The sequence below is a fragment of the Podarcis liolepis genome (assembly GCF_965112155.1).
Source record: "Podarcis liolepis genome assembly, chromosome: 8".
Classification (NCBI taxonomy): Eukaryota; Metazoa; Chordata; class Lepidosauria; order Squamata; family Lacertidae; genus Podarcis; species Podarcis liolepis.
In genome coordinates this window covers 57197063-57215221 of record NC_139560.1, presented here as the reverse complement: position 1 = coordinate 57215221, position 18159 = coordinate 57197063, and positions in this window count along the sequence as shown.

The following is an 18159-nucleotide window of genomic DNA, read 5'->3' as shown; positions in this document are numbered from 1 at the left end:
TGTTTCTGTTGTCGTCCCTCAGGCCAGGGTGAAATTAGGATCCTGTGCTGAGATATCACGTGACACACAATGGCTTTTGACATACTTTGTGGTTTATTTATTGCAACATTCACAAAGCGCCACTGAAAGGGAACTGAATTATGTGAAATGATCTGGAATCCGACCAGCTCCACACTCAGTGCACTTATTCCAAACATGAGTTTGGTTGATGAAGAGCATTTCATATACTGACATGGATCCTATTTCACAGTATTTGAAACAAAACACCCTTTTTTGTTTCATTGGGAGGTGGAGGAGCTTAACTTCCGAATCCCATCTTAAAAGGGCTCACTGTTAAAACCTGTAAGAAAAATCAATTCTGTTTGTGTGAGATGGAATTGGTCAGAGTTTAGTTCTACAGGATATGTGAAAGCTTGAAACGTGCCATTGTAGTGATGTTATTTCCCTTATGATGTGAACCCTACTGATGTACACATAACGTAAATGCACCCATTAGTGAGAATGCCTAGGTATCAGCTATGATATGGCAAAGAAAGGCACAGTGAATTATCCCCCCCCCCCCGCATTTAGCAGCAAGCTATTAATTGATAAAGTGCAATTAATAGGAAATTCCCTCTTTAGATGTGCTCCCACTTCCATTCAGACCGTTCTTCTTAGGGATTGACTGTGTGTGGGTGAGAGAGGAAGATGCAATAAGATGGTGGAGATTAGGCTTACTGAGCGGCCGCCGAGCCAGTCTGGAAAAGCTGTCAAATCGCCCCATTTAGCTCAAGGGGGAAAACAGTCTTTAGCTGGTGGGTGATTCAACGATCTGAAGAGCCAGCTCATGGATGCTGCTTTCCTGGAGCAGCTGTGGTTTGCATTCCCACTCCTTTGGTTAATTCTGGAAGTGCATGTGCAATTGCAGTAAGTTCTTGAAACTGCTTCAGCAGATACTTCTGTAGCCTGGAACAGGGGAAGCACTCGAGAGGAAAAAGAGAAAGGGAGGAAAACTCCTGGCACAGAAGGGAGGAAACTCCTTTGCTGAATGGTTTCTCCATTTCCAGAGTGGGAAGAGCAGGAAAAGCCTGAAACTTGCTGTTGCCGTTGCTGCTGCTTTGGATGAGTCATAGTGGAGGGTTTTCTGGTCACTGATGTATTAGGACACATTTGCCTTTGGAGACAGAGATGTGCGCTATGTGGGCAATGGAGGAAAAAGTATTTAACATATGTTGTGCTGTCAGGTGGGAGCAATGTGTTGAAGCTGTAGGTGTGAAAATGATCCATGGGTCAGTGATAATGCTAATTGTATGTTGTTGTTGTTGTTGTTGTTTTGAAATGGAAGCAGAAGATAGTTATTCAAAGGGATTTATCCTCATGGGATAAAATCCTGATATTTTTGTTTTGTTTTGTAGCGTTTTGAAGCCCTGCACACTCTTGGCCAGAGGCCAGAAACAAAACGTTTGCACAGACATTAGGAAATGATGCCACTTTCAGCTCTCTTGAAAACTGTTGTCTGTCTCCAGACTTGGACTGTATTTGCTATGTGTGTACGCACCACAACTTGCCAATAAAAACCAAACCAAAACAGGATGTGTCTGCAGTGTTGCCTTTGTCACACATGGCTCTTTAATCATTTGAATTTGAGCTCGCGCTTTAACTAAAGTATTTGCATGAGGGGCAGCAGTTCAGCATTACTGTGGTTCCTGGTATTATTTGTGTGCCATCTCAACACACATTCTCCAAGCTGCTGGTCACATGTCCCTCTGGCTCTCCTCTGCCTGCAGCCTGTGCTTCCCCCCATTTCTTGCTGCAATGGCAATGAGTTCTTCCTCATCCTGATATGGAGCAGTGCATCTCTTGTGAGAGCTTATGCTGTTTTAGTTTTATTGTTTTCAGAAGCTGATCCAGAAAGTTGACACCCAAGCAGACCTTGCCTGCAGGACAGCCCAGTTCATCCAGCATAATTAAAAGCATTCAGAAACCAGGAAAAATAAACTCCATGTCACTTAGAACAGCAGTGTTGCATTGCTAAGACTGTAGTCCTGTACACATTTACATGAGAGTAACACCTTGCCAACAAAGGTCTGTATAGTTAAAGCCATGGTTTTCCCAGTAGTGATGTATGGAAGTGAGAGCTGGACCATCAAGAAGGCTGATCGCCGAAGAATTGATGCTTTTGAATTATGGTGCTGGAGGAGACTCTTGAGAGTCCCATGGACTGCAAGAAGATCAAACCTCTCCATTCTTAAGGAAATCAGCCCTGAGTGCTCACTGGAAGGACAGATCGTGAAGTTGAGGCTCCAATACTTTGGCCACCTCATGAGAAGAGAAGACTCCCTGGAAAAGACCCTGATGTTGGGAAAGATGGAGGGCACAAGGAGAAGGGGACGACAGAGGACAAGATGGCTGGATAGTGTTCTTGAAGCTACCAGCATGAGTTTGACCAAACTGAGGGAGGCAGTGGAAGACAGGAGTGCCTGGCGTGCTCTGGTCCATGGGGTCACGAAGAGTCGGACACGACTAAACGACTAAACAACAACAACAACAACACCTTGCATAGTATTCTGCATGGAATTGTACTTAAATCAAGGGTGCAGAACCTGTGGGTCTCAAGGTGTCACTGGACTCCAGCTCCCATAATCCCTGAGTATTTACCATGTTGGATGGGGCTGATGGGAAATGAAGTCTACAGGCTCCTCACCTTTGACTTCTAGAGATATTACTGTAATTAAACAAAGGACAAATTAAACAATGTTAGGACCAGGGTGCAAACCTGAACTATATTGACACTTGTGAGCCAAACCTGACCACCTTATTCTGAAATCCAATTCCCCTTCTTAGCCTCTTAGCGGCAGCTCCTCATGTGCAAACTGAAAACAACAGTCTGTCTTGCAAGTGACAGCAAATTAGTGCGGCAGCATTTTGCATGCCATGGGAGGGCATGTAGAAGTAATAGCCAAATTCATTTCCATTTCTGAACCTATTCGATGGCTCTGTGCACCACAGCTAACTGCACAAAAGGCATGATGGGAATGCTTCCCATTTTAGAGTCTCAGGACGCAGAGAATTTAATCTTCTGTGACTGCTGGTCTCCAAGCACTCCTGCCAACTGAAGGCGTTGCTGGCACAAGAAGCACATTTGCCAGGTCTCCAACTAGCAAAAAATACCCATGGCTTGTAGTATTAATCTTTTCCTTTGGGTTTCGTTCAAGTAAGGTTGCCAGGTCTCAGGGTTTTATTAGCCTCCTTCTTGGGGACTCCAGAGAAAGGGGTTAAAGCTCAGGCTGAAAAGGTGGAAGTCAGGGTGCAAGCTGTCTTCCAAAAGGCTGATCTCCAGGTATCCCCTCCCCTAAATAGATCACACCACTCTTTCCCAGCATCTTTCTCTGAGTGAAAAAGAGGCAGCTACCAGCAAAGGCACAAAACATGTATTATGAAAATATTTGGGAGTGAAAGCAATGACCCTACACTGGAGAAGGGTAAAAAAATTAGTAAAAAAACAATGATTTGAATGTGTTATAAACACACAACGCTAGATGGTGCCAGAGAGCACAAAACCTTTCTATAGCATTTTTACATAGGGTTTCTTTTGTTATCATGATTTAATTTCTGACTTCTTTATAGTTCCCCTCCCCCCATGTGTAGATCCAGCCTGAGTCAGTCAAGCCATGGGCACATCTTGCCCATTATGGCTTACCCGGACTAATGTGCAAATTATATACTCTACTACTAAGCTATGGCTCCTCCTCTAAACAGATAAAACTGAGATTTCTCTTTTTTCAACAGAAAAATCATCATGAGCCTTCTCTGTCAAGGTCCACCTTTAAGCTCCAAGACTAGTGTGGACATGGAAAATGGCACCAATATCCTGAGAGTGGGAAGGTGCTTGGCATTCCAGGCATCTTGGGGCTAAGAGGATATTCACAGCTTGGACCAACATTTGGAGCAGGTCTGCTGCTGCCCTAGAGTTCTGAAGAAAAGCTATATGCAGCAGAGTTATAGGCAGCAGATATGAGTGACCACTTCACACCTGCTATTCCTGCAAGAAGGGAGGGTTATCCATCAGGTATAGCTCAGGTTTGACCTCAGTAGTGTCAGGGGATATCATGGCTGGCCTCAGTGAGTGTCTTGTAAGGACAGCTTAGAACTACCTTCTCCACAGGGATAGCCTGAGACCTATTGCTATTTGAGGTGAAGGCAAAATGGTGGACCTCCCATTTCTTGTATAGAAGCTGCCCAGACTGGAAGTTGAATCTTAGGCTGGGTAGACAACAGGGGTGTCAACTTGAATAATTTTTTTGGGGGGGCAGGTAAACCCCACCCACATAACTGATCACATGATGTGGTACACACACACACACACACACACACACACACACACACACACACCATTTGAATGGCAATGCCCATGAACTTGGAGGGGGGCAAATATTGGAGATCCCTCGGCCCCTGGGAGTTGGCAGACAACATACATTTAAAGCAAACACCCTCTGCCCTCAGGATTCTGGCATTAGTTAAGAATGTTGGGAACTGTAACTCTGTGAGGGGCAATCTATAGCTCCCAGGAATCTTTCTGATCTGGATGTGCTTTAAATGTATTGCGAGTATGCAGTCTTGCTTGAACACTGCCTGTGTACTTCACTGCAACCGAAGAGATCAAGTTTGTTTAGCGGGTGCAGGGCACACTATCAGGCCTGTTTTCCAGCTCCACTTGTCCCTGCTCTCCCCCGCCACCCCAGTCTTTGCTGCCTGAGGCAGCCATCACAGACGATCTAATGGTAGGGTTTTCCTTCCCCCTTCACATTGGTCTTAGCTGATGGAATAGGCCATGTGCCTTCAATCAAACTGTGGCTTTGTTAATCCCATCTATTGGTTTCTTTCTTGCTCAGACGGCAACACAATTAGAATACAATGTTCAGCTGCTAACCCTTAATGATGCTACCCCACATTGACAAAACTCAAGGGAACTCAAGGAGGACGTTTAGAGTCATGGTGCTGGTACAGAATGTGACTGAGAGAAGAAGAGGGAAGTGGTTGTCTTGGGGGGAGGAAATTACTGAAAAGCGTTGGTAAACTGCATTCTGTGGGTGGCAGGCTTTCTAAAATAGCTCTCCAAAAGGCAGAAAAGGAAGCAAAGATGAAGTAGAGGAAAAAAGTGAAATGTGAAACTGGTACAGATGCAAATGAAATGTAATAAATGCATGCCTAGACATAGCAGTTCTTATGGTGTATGTTCCCTTTGACCTACTTAGCTGGAGCCCCAAAACTGCCGCAGTCAACTTTTTCATGTCCAAATCCTAAATTATAACACGAGACAGTTTTTTTTAAAAACACACACACACAAATATATATCAAAAAATCACCACCCTGAAAATTGGGTCTTTGGTCACAGCACGGCATTTCTGAAGCACAGATCAAATCGCTCATGGATCAAACTACACTGCAGGATGACTAATTGTGGGATGACTAATCCCCATTTCCCCTCCAAAACTCTATTTCATAGTGGCCCAGAAAACACAACCATCGAGATGTTGTTATCTCATCATGGGCTTTTGCATTGAAACACTCACCCCTTTGCAAGGCACCCAACAGAATAATTTCTAGCCCTGAGAATAAAGAAGCTGCAATCCTGCACACACTTATCTGGGAGAAAGCCCCCTCAAACTCAGCGGGGCTTATTTTTAAACAGACATATGCAATATTGTGCTGCCAGTCGGTCTAGCATTCACATTTTTAAAAAGAATGCATTTATTTATAAGACATTTCTGAGCTGACACTGCGTAAAAAGAGGAGAAAAAACAACAGCCCTCCTCAGAAGACTTGTAGTCTACGACAAATTCAATGAACAGAGACTGAGTGGAAGAAATTGAAGGCAAGGCCATTATATGCTGGGCAGAATATTTTCTTCTTATAGTTGTGATAAAAGTGCAATGCCACCACCGTGGCCTGTTTGTGATAGGGATGGTTGAATAAATCAGTTTGCTGTTTCTCCCTGATTCTCATTTTTTTTTCATTTCTCCCAAGTTCTTCATCACTATCAACTTGCCACAATTGATGTCTTTCAACTGAATTAAAGGTAAAGGTAAAGGGACCCCCTGACCATTAGGTCCAGTCGTGGATGACTCTGAGGTTGTGGCGCTCATCTCGCTTTATTGGCCAAGGGAGCCAGTGTACAGCTTCCGGGTCATGTGGCCAGAATGACTAAGCCACTTCTGGCGAATCAGAGCAGCGCACGGAAACGTTTACCTTCCCGCCAGAGCGGTACCTATTTATCTACTTGCACTTTGACATGCTTTCGAACTGCTATGTTGGCAGGAGCTGGGACCGAGCAACAGGAACTCACCCCGTCACAGGGATTCGAACCGCCGACCTTCTGATCGGCAAGCCCTAGGCTCTGTGGTTTAACCCACAGCGCAACACGCATTCCTGTCAACCGAATTAAGTGTGCCAAAACTTGTATATAAAGTCAAATAAGCATTACTCAGTTTCCGGTATTCTTACTGGGTATGTGAGAGGCAAGCTTTCTGTACAAGAAGTGCTATTAAAGTGATACTTTACACTATCTTCAGACATAAGGGATGTGAAGACAGTGTGGCTGTAGTGGCTGAAGTACTGAAAGATTCCAAAATGGGCTCCTAGTCAGAAGAATCCCTTTCACTCTCTCAGCTGACCTGATCCTTTGCATTTGAAACTAGTTTAATATCTTTGCTTCAAAGAAATGTAGGAAACTGCCTTGCACAGGGCCACAGCAGTGGTTGCTCGGTGTTGCCTACTCTGCATACCCATGGCTCCTTAGGATTTCAGTATTAGGGCCCTCACTCACCGTGCTGGTTATCAAAATCTGCCAGTGAAGGCAGTTAATCCAGTGTCAAGTTTCTGACACTAGATTTGCTGCCTACATTGGCAGATTCTCCACTCCACGCTAGATTATCTGCTACAGACATTTCTGAGAATCAGTTTAAGATGCTACAAGTGCAATTACATTTGATCAAGATGCAGAGCTGGCCCTAGCATTAGGCAGAGTGAGGCAGCCACCTCAGGAAGCTGAAATGGAGCGTCGCGAAGGGGGATAATCTATTGCGGCTGGATTTTTAGTGGCACAGAAACGGGAAAGCACTTGTGGGCTTTTCTGCCTCAGGCGCCAAAATAGTTACCCCAGGGTTTTACGCCCAAAGGGGAGGGCTCTGTTTTCTGCTCTGCCTCAGGCAGCAAAATGTCTTGTTAAAGTGCTTGTGTGAATGGTCTTGAAGTTCACAAAGTGGTGGCGATGCTGACATTGTCGCCTGTTGCAACTTCTAAGGAGAGCGTTCATGCTTTGGGTGGAAGAAGATTATTCAGACTGACAGCAAATGAAAAACTTACCATACTCTTGGTTTCATTAGTCTTCATTATATGACCACGACAGCTTTAATTGCTGCCCTGCATACATAAGTAATAAAAATGTAAAATGTTTAAATGAACTGTGCCTCCCAGAAGCCATTATAAAAGATTAATGACAAGCACTCTTTGCTAATTTAAACGTCTCTAAAACCCACATCCGTGTAGCCCTTGTGGTTATGATGATACTAGAACAATATTTGCGAGACCTCTTGTCTTGAGCTATTATGCACTGAGCTTTGATGACTTTGATTATTCCGTCCTTAGTGAGTCTGACTTCAATACATATTTGACTCCCATTTACTCAGCCTGACAACCCATCTCATTCCTGAGGTCCAAAGTGGCTTCAGGTATTGATAGCAGTCTGTCTTGAAGAACTGCTGATGATGCTCCGAGGCCTGGAAGTGCAGGCATTATTAGCAGCACTCCAAACTTTACCTCTTGCAAATTTCACTTCTTGGGCGAAGAGCTAGAGAAGAAAACAGGACGGAGCTTTTCTAACAAGCTTGGGAAATGGTTGAAGCCCTGCAGCCCTGTATCTAGCTCTGCACCCTGTTCTTCCAGCAGGACCTGAACCCAAGAGCCTTCTCCCCTCCTGCAGTTTCTAGCAACCAGAATTTGATCAAGATGCAGAGCTGGCCCTAGCATTAGGCAGAAGTATTCAGTATAACCAGAAGTATTCAGAAGCATAATGCCTCTGACCATGGAAGCAGAGCATAGCCATCATGGCTAGCAGCCATTGGTAGACTTATCATCCATGAATTAGTCTGATCCTCCTTTAAACCTATTCAAACTGATGGCCACTACTGCTCCTGTGGGAGCAAGTTCCATACTTTAACTATGCACTGCACGAAGAAGTCCCTTGTACTCCTTTATATCTTCCAAATCCTACTGACCTCATAAAAGTAATGGAGTACCAGCTGGTTGGCCTCCATTGCTCTTCTGGCTTCCCAACACCAAGGGTCTCTGGTGCTTACTGAGAGGGAGAGGGTAACATGCCCGGAGCGAGGTGTGGTGCAGCATTGGCAGCAGGTATGTCAGATTGGCTACTCTGCTATACCTGACTCCATGCCTCATTTCCCACACTTCTCCCTTTTAGGAAATGGCAGCAACTCAGTGTGTTGGGAAGCTCCACCTGCACCACCTCATTGGCTGCTACTGAAATAATAGCTGACCAAGCTTAGCGGATGAGCCGAAAACTGTCCTGGCTTCAGCAGATACAGGAGATTATAGCCAATGCTAGCTGTACTCAGAGTAGACCCACTGAAGTTTATGGGCATGTCTAACCTGGGTTCATTAATTTCAATGGGTCTACTCTGAGCAGGACTAGCACTGGTTACAACCCCAAGTAGACGTGGTGATCCCTTTTCACGAATCAGCTCCTGTTTGTGCAAAGGGTAAGCAATCTCTCAAGAAATACAGCATGCAAGCAAAACAGAGACGCAGTTAATTGTCATCTAGATAAACAGAGACCAAAGTTACTCCCCAACACAGATATTTTTAGTCACTTTTGGTAGCTACCCAATGAAAAGATCGTCTTACCTATTTTGTATCAGTTATTCCATGAGTCCAACACAGCAACAGTTCTCCATACCAAAAAACAGATCATGTTAGAAAAAAACCCCTCACACACCAGATATAGTTAAGAATGGCTCATGTTTCTGGAAGAAAAGTGAACAGGATCAAGGGAGGGCTAACCTCAAAACCTTGGATTTAGCAATTTGGCACAATATCCTGTAAGAAAGAAAGGAATGCGTGCCATGACTCCATTTTCTTCATTTCTCCATGTAACATAGTGAATGAGAACCGCTAAAAACATAGAAAAAACAATACAGTGGTACCTTGGGTTACAGATGCTTCATGTTACAGACTCTGCTAACACAGAAATAGTACCTCGGGTTAAGAACTTTGCTTCAGGATGAGAACAGAAATTGTGCAGCGGTGGTGCACATGGGAGTGGCAATGGGAGGCCCATTAGCTAAAGTGGTACCTAAGGTTAAGAACAGTTTCAGGTTAAGAACGGACCTCTGGAACAAAATTACGTTCTTAACCCGAGGTACCACTGTAATTGATATATAATAAAACAATAATACATGTATAAAAATTACTAAAACCATGCAAATAATTGCAATAAAACAGCTTTAATTTATCGCTTGATATCATTTGACAACTTGCTAAGCTATAGGACAAACAGTGAACTAGTTCGGACATAAAGATCAGCCTTGGTTTAGTGTAACAAAAATGAGTCACAGCAAGCATTGGACTTGTGTGCCTCCACATATCCTACTCTAGCAGAGCTGAGAGGATATCAGAAGCTTTCATTCCCATTTTTTGTAACCACAGTTAACCACATCTGAACCCTAAACTGGATAATCTTAACTGTGGTTCCTTGAAACAACCAGATTCATAACTCAGGTTTAGGAGCTGGTTTCTTCCAAACTAGTCCCCGTTATGATCAACCAGCTTGTCAAGTTCAGACCAAACAACAAGCTAAAATAGTCACCAAACTCTTTTTTATAGCAGCAGTGGAGGACAAGGGGGTGGGTAACACACAAGCCTAAGGCCTCTCGTGGCTCATTCTTGTGAGGTCTGAACTCTTCCAGTATGTATTACCACCAATGGATCCCATACCTCCATCCCCACTTTACTAGCAACTTCTATCAGGGACAGAAATTTCATTCATTCATTCATAAAGGCAAATAGAGACTAAAACAAGCTGGAGACAGGAAGTGCCATGGAATATATGCTCCTTGCATACTTTCCAACAGATTTCACAGATGGCAACAAGGACAACTATGTACAGTACTGTACTACAAACAAATAAATTCTTGGAACTGCATGCCTCATTGTGCATTGCTGCAGGCTTGTCTCTGCTTACTGTACACTGCATTAATTTATTCAGCAATAAAGCGTCCTGAACTGACTTCAGAAGCAGGGTGAAATCGCCCAGACAATTTTATTTAAATCTTAAGTACATTTTTAATATAATGAATGCTTGCAACCCAGTCATTATGGACATTTATACAGAAGAACGCATGCACAGAATTACAGCCTTTAGTGAAACAGGAGGTGCCATCGCATTTCATCCCATGACAAGAGATCATGATGCCTATAATATTCCGCACACTAACTCTACAATAGGGATGGGTAAATTCAGCAGTTTCTGTTTCTCTCAGTTTCTCATTATTCCAATCTTAAATTCAGTTCCCTATGTTTCGACATCAATTTGCGATTTTCAAAAAGTGCTCCTGAAAATTCACCAGCTTTTTACAGGGCATATTTCTCCCACGAAACACCTTTTTGTATGCAATTTTGCCTATTGTACTTATTTTTTGCAAAGCAATTTCCCCTAATATTAATGCATATTTTTTTTTTGCACCTATTACTTAGCTGGAGAACTGAATTGCAATATTCAAAGAAGTGCAAATTTTGAAGGGTTGCTTTTTTTTTACTTCACATATTGTTTTGAAAGTGTGAACGAGGTAAATAAGAACTGACTTGAATTTCTGTCCCATTCCCACTCTGCAGTGTGGCATTCACCTCAGTGAGCTTGCCTCCAGTCAAAAAGGAAGGAAATCAGGATCTCCAAGATCTGAATCTGTATTAGTGATCCCGAGAGCAAGAGAATGTTATTACCTTGGGTTATTGAATCCCTCCAAAGGGTCACTTCGTAATACTAAATTCCTACAGGGAAGGTAGTTTTCAGCACAATCCTATACCTGTCAGCTAAGAAGAAAATCCCATTGAGTTCAGAAAAGTAAGTATAGGAAAATTTTGGGATTGGGATTGTAATGTACAAGAGTTGTACCCTGGGATTCTTTCCATTGCAAGTGAAAAAATAGCAATCAAGCATCTGTTTATAGGTGTCATACAGAGGAACAGGGAGGTCAGCCAGAAATCTGGTGTTGTCCAGGAATCTCCAGCTTCCACCTGGACACACAAAACTACTGAAAGCCAAGTTCGAGTCAATTTTGTGGCTTTCATTTTGATCCAAATAGTTCAGCCACATTACTGAGATAGAAATCAGGGTTACATGGCAAATAGTGACCCCCTCTGTGTTCTCTGTCACCTTACAGAAGTGATGAACATTTCATTTTGAGGGGTTATGCTGCAATCTCATTCCTGTGTGTAAGTGCGTCAATCGAAAATGGATGGAATGTTTATTATTTCTAAATCTCATGGTGCTGGGTGTGGGGAAGGGAAAGGGAAATGTTGGGGTTTTAGGTCAATTACCAGGCCTATAGGTAGCCACGCTGACAGATGAGCCCTTTGTTCATTTGTACTCTTTAAGTACTACACCCAGCACTGGATATTTTTTGTTCATGTAAAACATCAAATGAATATATATCTTAATATGCAACCATTCCTGACCAGAAGCCTGTGTCCTAGGAATATTGCACTCACCCCAGCGTTATTGATTTGGCTGGACCATGAAAAAAAGCAGAATAAATTCTAGGCATTGCAGAGAGTTCTGCAATGGGAGGTCCAGGACAGCTCACACTTGCTGGCCACAGTGATGGAATTTGGGCCAATTGATGGTGGAGATGCTTCCTTCACTCAAATTGGCTCATAGAAACTCCACTTCTGAAGTGGAAAGTTTGGTTGCCATGATGGGCAAAGGCTCTAGTCCCAAATCAGAGAGCACTGCATTCACAGAAACCTTTGGAAAACTGAAATTATTTCTACAAATTCATGTCCAAATCCTAGAGAAATGATCAGAGACAGGTGATGTCATTTTTAAATGAAGCAGAGGCTGAATGGTTATTCATGGACTCAGTGCTTTTTTTTCTTGGTGGGACGCAGGGGGTACACATACCCCTAAACATTTTGTGAATCCTTGTACTTTTGTCCATTTACTGTATTTATTTTTCCTGATTTGAACTATAAAATGGTGGTTTCCTTGAGTCAAAATGAGAGTACAGTGGTGCCCCGCAAGACGAATGCCTCGCAAGACGGAAAACTCGCTAGACGAAAGAGTTTTCCGTTTTGGAGGTGCTTCGCAAGACGATTTTCCTATGGGCTTGCTTCGCAAGACGACAATGCCTTGCGAGTTCCTGCGGGTTTCCCCCCCCTTCCCCCTTTTTCTAAGCCGCTAAGCCGCTTATCAGCTGATCCGATCAGCAGATAAGCCGCTAAAAGCTGCTAAAAGCCGCTAATAGCGCTAATAGCGCTAATTCGCTAATCCGTCAATGGGCTTGCTTCGCAAGACGAAAAAACCGCTAGACGAAGAGAATCACAGAACGGATTCTTTTCGTCTTGCGAGGCACCACTGTATCCCTAAACACCTGCATAGACTTAAGCTTTGGCTTTTGAAAAGATGGCAATAGTTTCCCCTTGGCCAAAATAGGAGTACCAAGTGCCCTACAAAGCAGCAAACTTTGTAAAGGACTTTTGCAGTTTCTAAACAATAAATGGCATCTATATACCTATGCAGTAGTCATGACCTTAGGTATCAATATTCCAGGTTAGGCCTCAAGTTGCATGTGGAGCATTAATTCTTCTGCAGTGCCAGCGTATTGTAGTTAAACAGTTTAGGTTTCTAACAGTTGGGTGGGAATGGACCCTGTGAATCAGCTATGCTAACCCTTCGCTCTGAGGCTGGCTGTTCTGCACTTAGCAGTTCACAGGTGCTTGCTGATATTCCTTTGGAATGGGGATTCTGCAGGCTATTTGCAGATGGTGTGGTTTGGCATCTGGTCTTAAATCAATATCCATAGGAGCTCCTGCTGGCAGACCAGTCTCTCCAAACACTATTGCTTCTCCCTGCTTTCAATAGTCCCCTTTCAACAGCTACCCTATGACCAAGGAAATTACCGTGGTTATGACCTGATATCACATATGCTGTGAAGAGAAACTGGTCTACTTTGTAGCTTGTATAGTATTCTAGACAATGTTCTGTACCTCTTGACCATGTAAAATGGTATCTGCCTCATGCAGAATTCTGAAATTCTGGGCTCTACTTTAGGTCCCTTCTGAAATAACTTGACAGCTGCTCCTATATCTGTTATGGAGTTAACCATCGTCTGGCAAATAGTTGAGGTTTTTCCTCTGCTAAGAAAAAATGGCTGTCCAGAGCTGTTGTCATTTCTTGCACAATCTGCCTACAATACAGGATAGTAAAAAAAAAAAGCCCTGTTTTTAAACACTTACTGCTGGACAAATTTGTCTAATGTTGTGGGGGTTTTTCCCTACAGCTTGTGCATGCTGTCTGAAAGGGTGTGTCTTTTTGCCGTTTTCTTCCAGGCTTCAAATGCAGAAGAGGACAGAGAAGCATGGCTCTCTGATAGGCATCCACCATGGAATTTAGCAGCATACATCTTGCCTTTGCACTCTCAAGGAGTCACTGCTTTAAATGCGCCAGTGTACATGCTGGCAATTTGCTGGGGGCGGGGGAATAATTTGCTATGAGCTTACCACCACCCAAGTACAAATCCTGTATTAATCTAGCATGTTGTCCTATACAGTGGTACCTCGGGTTACAGACGCTTCAGGTTACATATGCTTCAGGTTACAGATTCTGCTAACCCAGAAATAGTGCTTCAGGTTAAGAACTTTGCTTCAGGATGAGAACAGAAATTGCGCCGCGGCAGCGCAGTGGGAGCGGGAGGCCCCATTCGCTAAAGTGGGACCTCAGGTTAAGAACAGTTTCAGGTTAAGAACAGACCTCCAGAACGAATTAAGTTCTTAACCCGAGGTACCACTGTATAAGAATGACACTTGTAATTAAAGGGAAAATCACTGATTTATACACATGAGCACTGAATGGGAAAGGTTTTGGCACTTGCATGCATTTTATGTTTACAAATCTGTGCTCCTTAAAGCTGTCTCACACAAAACCAGACCAGAATAAATATCTTACAAAACGCAAGGGAAAGAAGAGAGACCAAAACAATGCCTGACTTGTTAAATAATTGCAAATCTGACCCTCCAGATGTTTCTGAACTACATGACCATGCTTGATGAGCATGAATGGAATTGTAGTTCAGCAGCACCTGGAGGGCCAAAACTTCCCCACATCTGCAATTCAGCATTCCCATGTAGCTCAGATTTTGTTTAGACATTCACTTCATTTATAAGATACGTGCCTTTTCTCTTAAAAAAAATATCAATTAAAATAGATACCAGGCAGGTATTAAGTGCTACATATGCGAACTATAGGCACTAAAATTTCTATTAGTTTTGCTGTTTATTTTGCATAATCCTGAGTCACAGCTATTATATATAACAAAAACTGAACTGTAATTATATGACAACTTATATGCCTGTGGTGCTGTGTGGTTCTCCAAGGCCCTTGGCAGAGCTCTTTTCCAATCCTTTTAACTGAGATCTTTCAAATGGGGTTTGAAACAGGACCACTGTGCATAGGAAATATCCATTCTGTCTTTGAGCTCCTTCCCTTTCCAAAATGTTGTCTGGAGATGCTTGGGATTGAACCTGGGATAGGCTGCATTCAAACAAAGTTATCCTGTTCATACAAGGGCTTTCCTTTTCACAATAGAACTTCCTCTCCATCCTCTGTCTCCCCAAATGTTCTGGAGGTTTGAAAGAACTCCCAGAACAGATAGTGGGCACAGGGGGGGAGAGGGGGGGTGCTCTGTTGTGCAAGCGGAAGTCCTTGCCTGAACAAGATGACTTCATTGGATACAACCCAATGTGTGAGCACAGACTAGCATCACCCCTGATGTCATGCATGTAGGCTCGCCCTGGTTCCTAATGCAATGCAACGTAGAAGACAGTGCACATACAATTGTACACACACTTTCTCACTACAGACATTAAAATACGAAGCATTCCTGCCTTGAACTGGGACTTAATTACCCTGGTAAAAACTGCTCCCATAAATATCAATCCCAAGAAACCATAGATGGGATGCAATATCAGGCATTTGTGTTGGAGGGTGGGAGGCTACCTGGAAGCTAGAGTCAGGCAGGCAGAGGGCCAGACCTCTAGCACCCTTCTGGTGTCACCCGACCTCCAGAGACAGGATGCTGATGGGCTGTAGTATGACTGTAACTAGCTCTGCATTGTGAGCTATTACACACCACTCATACCATGTCATTCTGTGGCATGCATAGATAGACCAGGGCTCAGTAATTCTTTCTCTGGCAGAATACAGCATGTTGTTTCAAGTTCAAAATGTATGCTGGACTCTCATCCCTTGATCATTAGTTCCAGAGCTTCGTGGATTTGCTTCGTGACAACATGAATTTGTTCTAGTATAGCAGTGTGCCAGCTGATGCTACTCATTCCAGATAATTCCCAGTCTTACCATACAACCATTGATTATCAGGGTATGAGCCAGAAAGAACTCTGTGGATCAGGCAGTGACTTAAAGTCAGGAATGCCAGTTTGGCATGCTTCTCTCCATGAAAACACACACACAAAAGCTAGCATATCCTGGAGATATCAGCCTGCTAGTTTTGTTCTTGGAATACTCTCTCCCTCCTTTCTTCACCTATGGGAGCATCAAAAAATGTGCTTCTTTGTTTGCACTGCTGTAACCCATTCTACATTTTTAAGATGTTCCCACCTTGTTCCCACCCCATTCTGCTGCATATTGCTCATCTACCCTAAACCAACAGCATTTCTGCCAACAAATAAGCAAAAAACACACCACAAAATGAATGTAAAATTCTTATCAGATACAGGTTTTTCATACCAGGTTTTTTATTATTACTATTCATGGATACATATACAAGAGATGCATAGTTTTTCAGAGCTAGGGTTGAATGTAACAAACTTCCAAGACAGCTCAAAAGAAATGAAACAAACAAACAATGACAAATAGGGGGTGTGACATACCGGGAACAATACATATGATTATCTTGCTAAAGTTATTGCAGAAATGCAAACATTGTGGTGCTTGTGTGGTCAGCACCTCGCCCAAGATATTTCTGTATCAGAGTCAAAAATCCTTTGGCCTGCCTGAAGGTTCCTCCACTTGCACTCTTCTGACATTTCAGGAAAATTGAGAGAAATGGACGTCTGAGAATTACACTGGAACTCCATGTCTTTCTTGGCAACTACATGTTTTAAATGTAGAATACATGAAGAAAGAGCAATTGTTGGCAAGGGGCGTCCAAAAATATGGTTTAATCTATGGAGTGCTGCTCCCGCACAAGTTTCTGTTGCAACAAATGGAAATTATACAGAAGCACTTCTTGATGAATGGTACAATTATGATATTGGAAGACTGAAAGTTGCCTGAAACGGAAGTGCCTGCAATATACAGAATATAGATGCTAACATATGACATTTTAAAGCGTATCATTTTATGAAAAATCCCCCTCCCGCAGGAGTCAAAAACAGTTGAACCAATCTAGCTTTCTGTGGAAAGTTGTGCTTCGTTTGATGTATTTTCTAGCTGCAAGTTTAGCTGAAAACTGTCAAAATTTATATGTATATATAATATGGCAGTCTAGGAGAAATGCATGCAACTGCTACAAAGCTGAGTACAGGATAAATATCTCTTGCTAAGCAGTTGGGAAGTCACCCAATTAGAAGGACCAGTAACGTTATAATATTTACATACAGCCATATTATATTCTTATGTTTTCACAGTAATGTGCAAATGTTACAAATATGGCTTTTCATTTTTTAAAAAAAGTAAGTAAGACATAATTGTACAGAGTAATATTTCTAAATGTTTAGGACTGTTTCACCTTTTTGTGAAACCTGTTGAGTTTGCTTTAACTGTACACTGCACTCAGTCACCACCTTAGTAACTGTGGAGTAGTTCACTCGTATTTCCTAAGGCACAATATTAATGTTAAATGCTTTAAAAAATGGAGCCATGCTTTCTTTTTGTCTATGTGACATAATATGCCATTACTAGCTATACGGTAACAACATTATTGGTTGTACGAAATACCATGTCAAAGACTACATTACATGCTTAAGTTTCATATGTACTCTATAAACTTGAAGCTGCTCTGAAAACACACTATACAGCATTGCATATTAAAACATTTGGTTTTTTGGTAATATTTGTTGTACACAAAGCAGAGAGTTATAAGGCTTCAGTGGAATAATTATCTTATAATTGAACAAATATTTTACATTCTTTGAAAATGGTATTTACATTTGCTTTTAACTCATCTTTTGTCATTTGGTAATTAATACATGTTTCATATGCATCCTTCTGGACTGTCTAAAGTGCTTGCTTATCAGCTTGAGGAAAGAAAATGCATAATTGTCTTAAACATAACAAACCCACAACATAGTAATGGCAAGAGTATTTGCATGGGATCAGGACTGCATTCTCAGAAGCAGAAATTATTGCTGAATTCAAAGCCTCCACAAGGCATATATATATATATATATATATATATATATATATATATGCATAAATGCTAGTTTGTATGTATAAGCATAAGCATAAAACAGTTGAGGAAAATATAGGTATCCACGTTTTTGTCCATCAACCTTAATATTTTGTGCTGTTCAATTTTCTTGTGCTATGTCTAGAAATTGATTTAAGTCAAAGGATTAACATGCAGTCCTATGATACATGAGCAAAGACCTGCAATAGGCTGAAAAGTGTAGAACTGAGATGACAATCTGGGTTTGTTTTAAAAAAAAATGCATCAGGAATAAGGCAACAAGATGTAAAATACAGTTCAAAAGTGAAGAAATCCAGGAATTCAGACACGTATTTTACTTTCCAAGGCTTGTAACTAACTAAATCATACTCAGGGTAGACCCACTAAAATCTTGCCTATCATATGAATGAGCTGATACAACCCAACAGGGGGTTTTATACCCATAACAACAGACAGTTCCAACACACCCCAAGTTCCA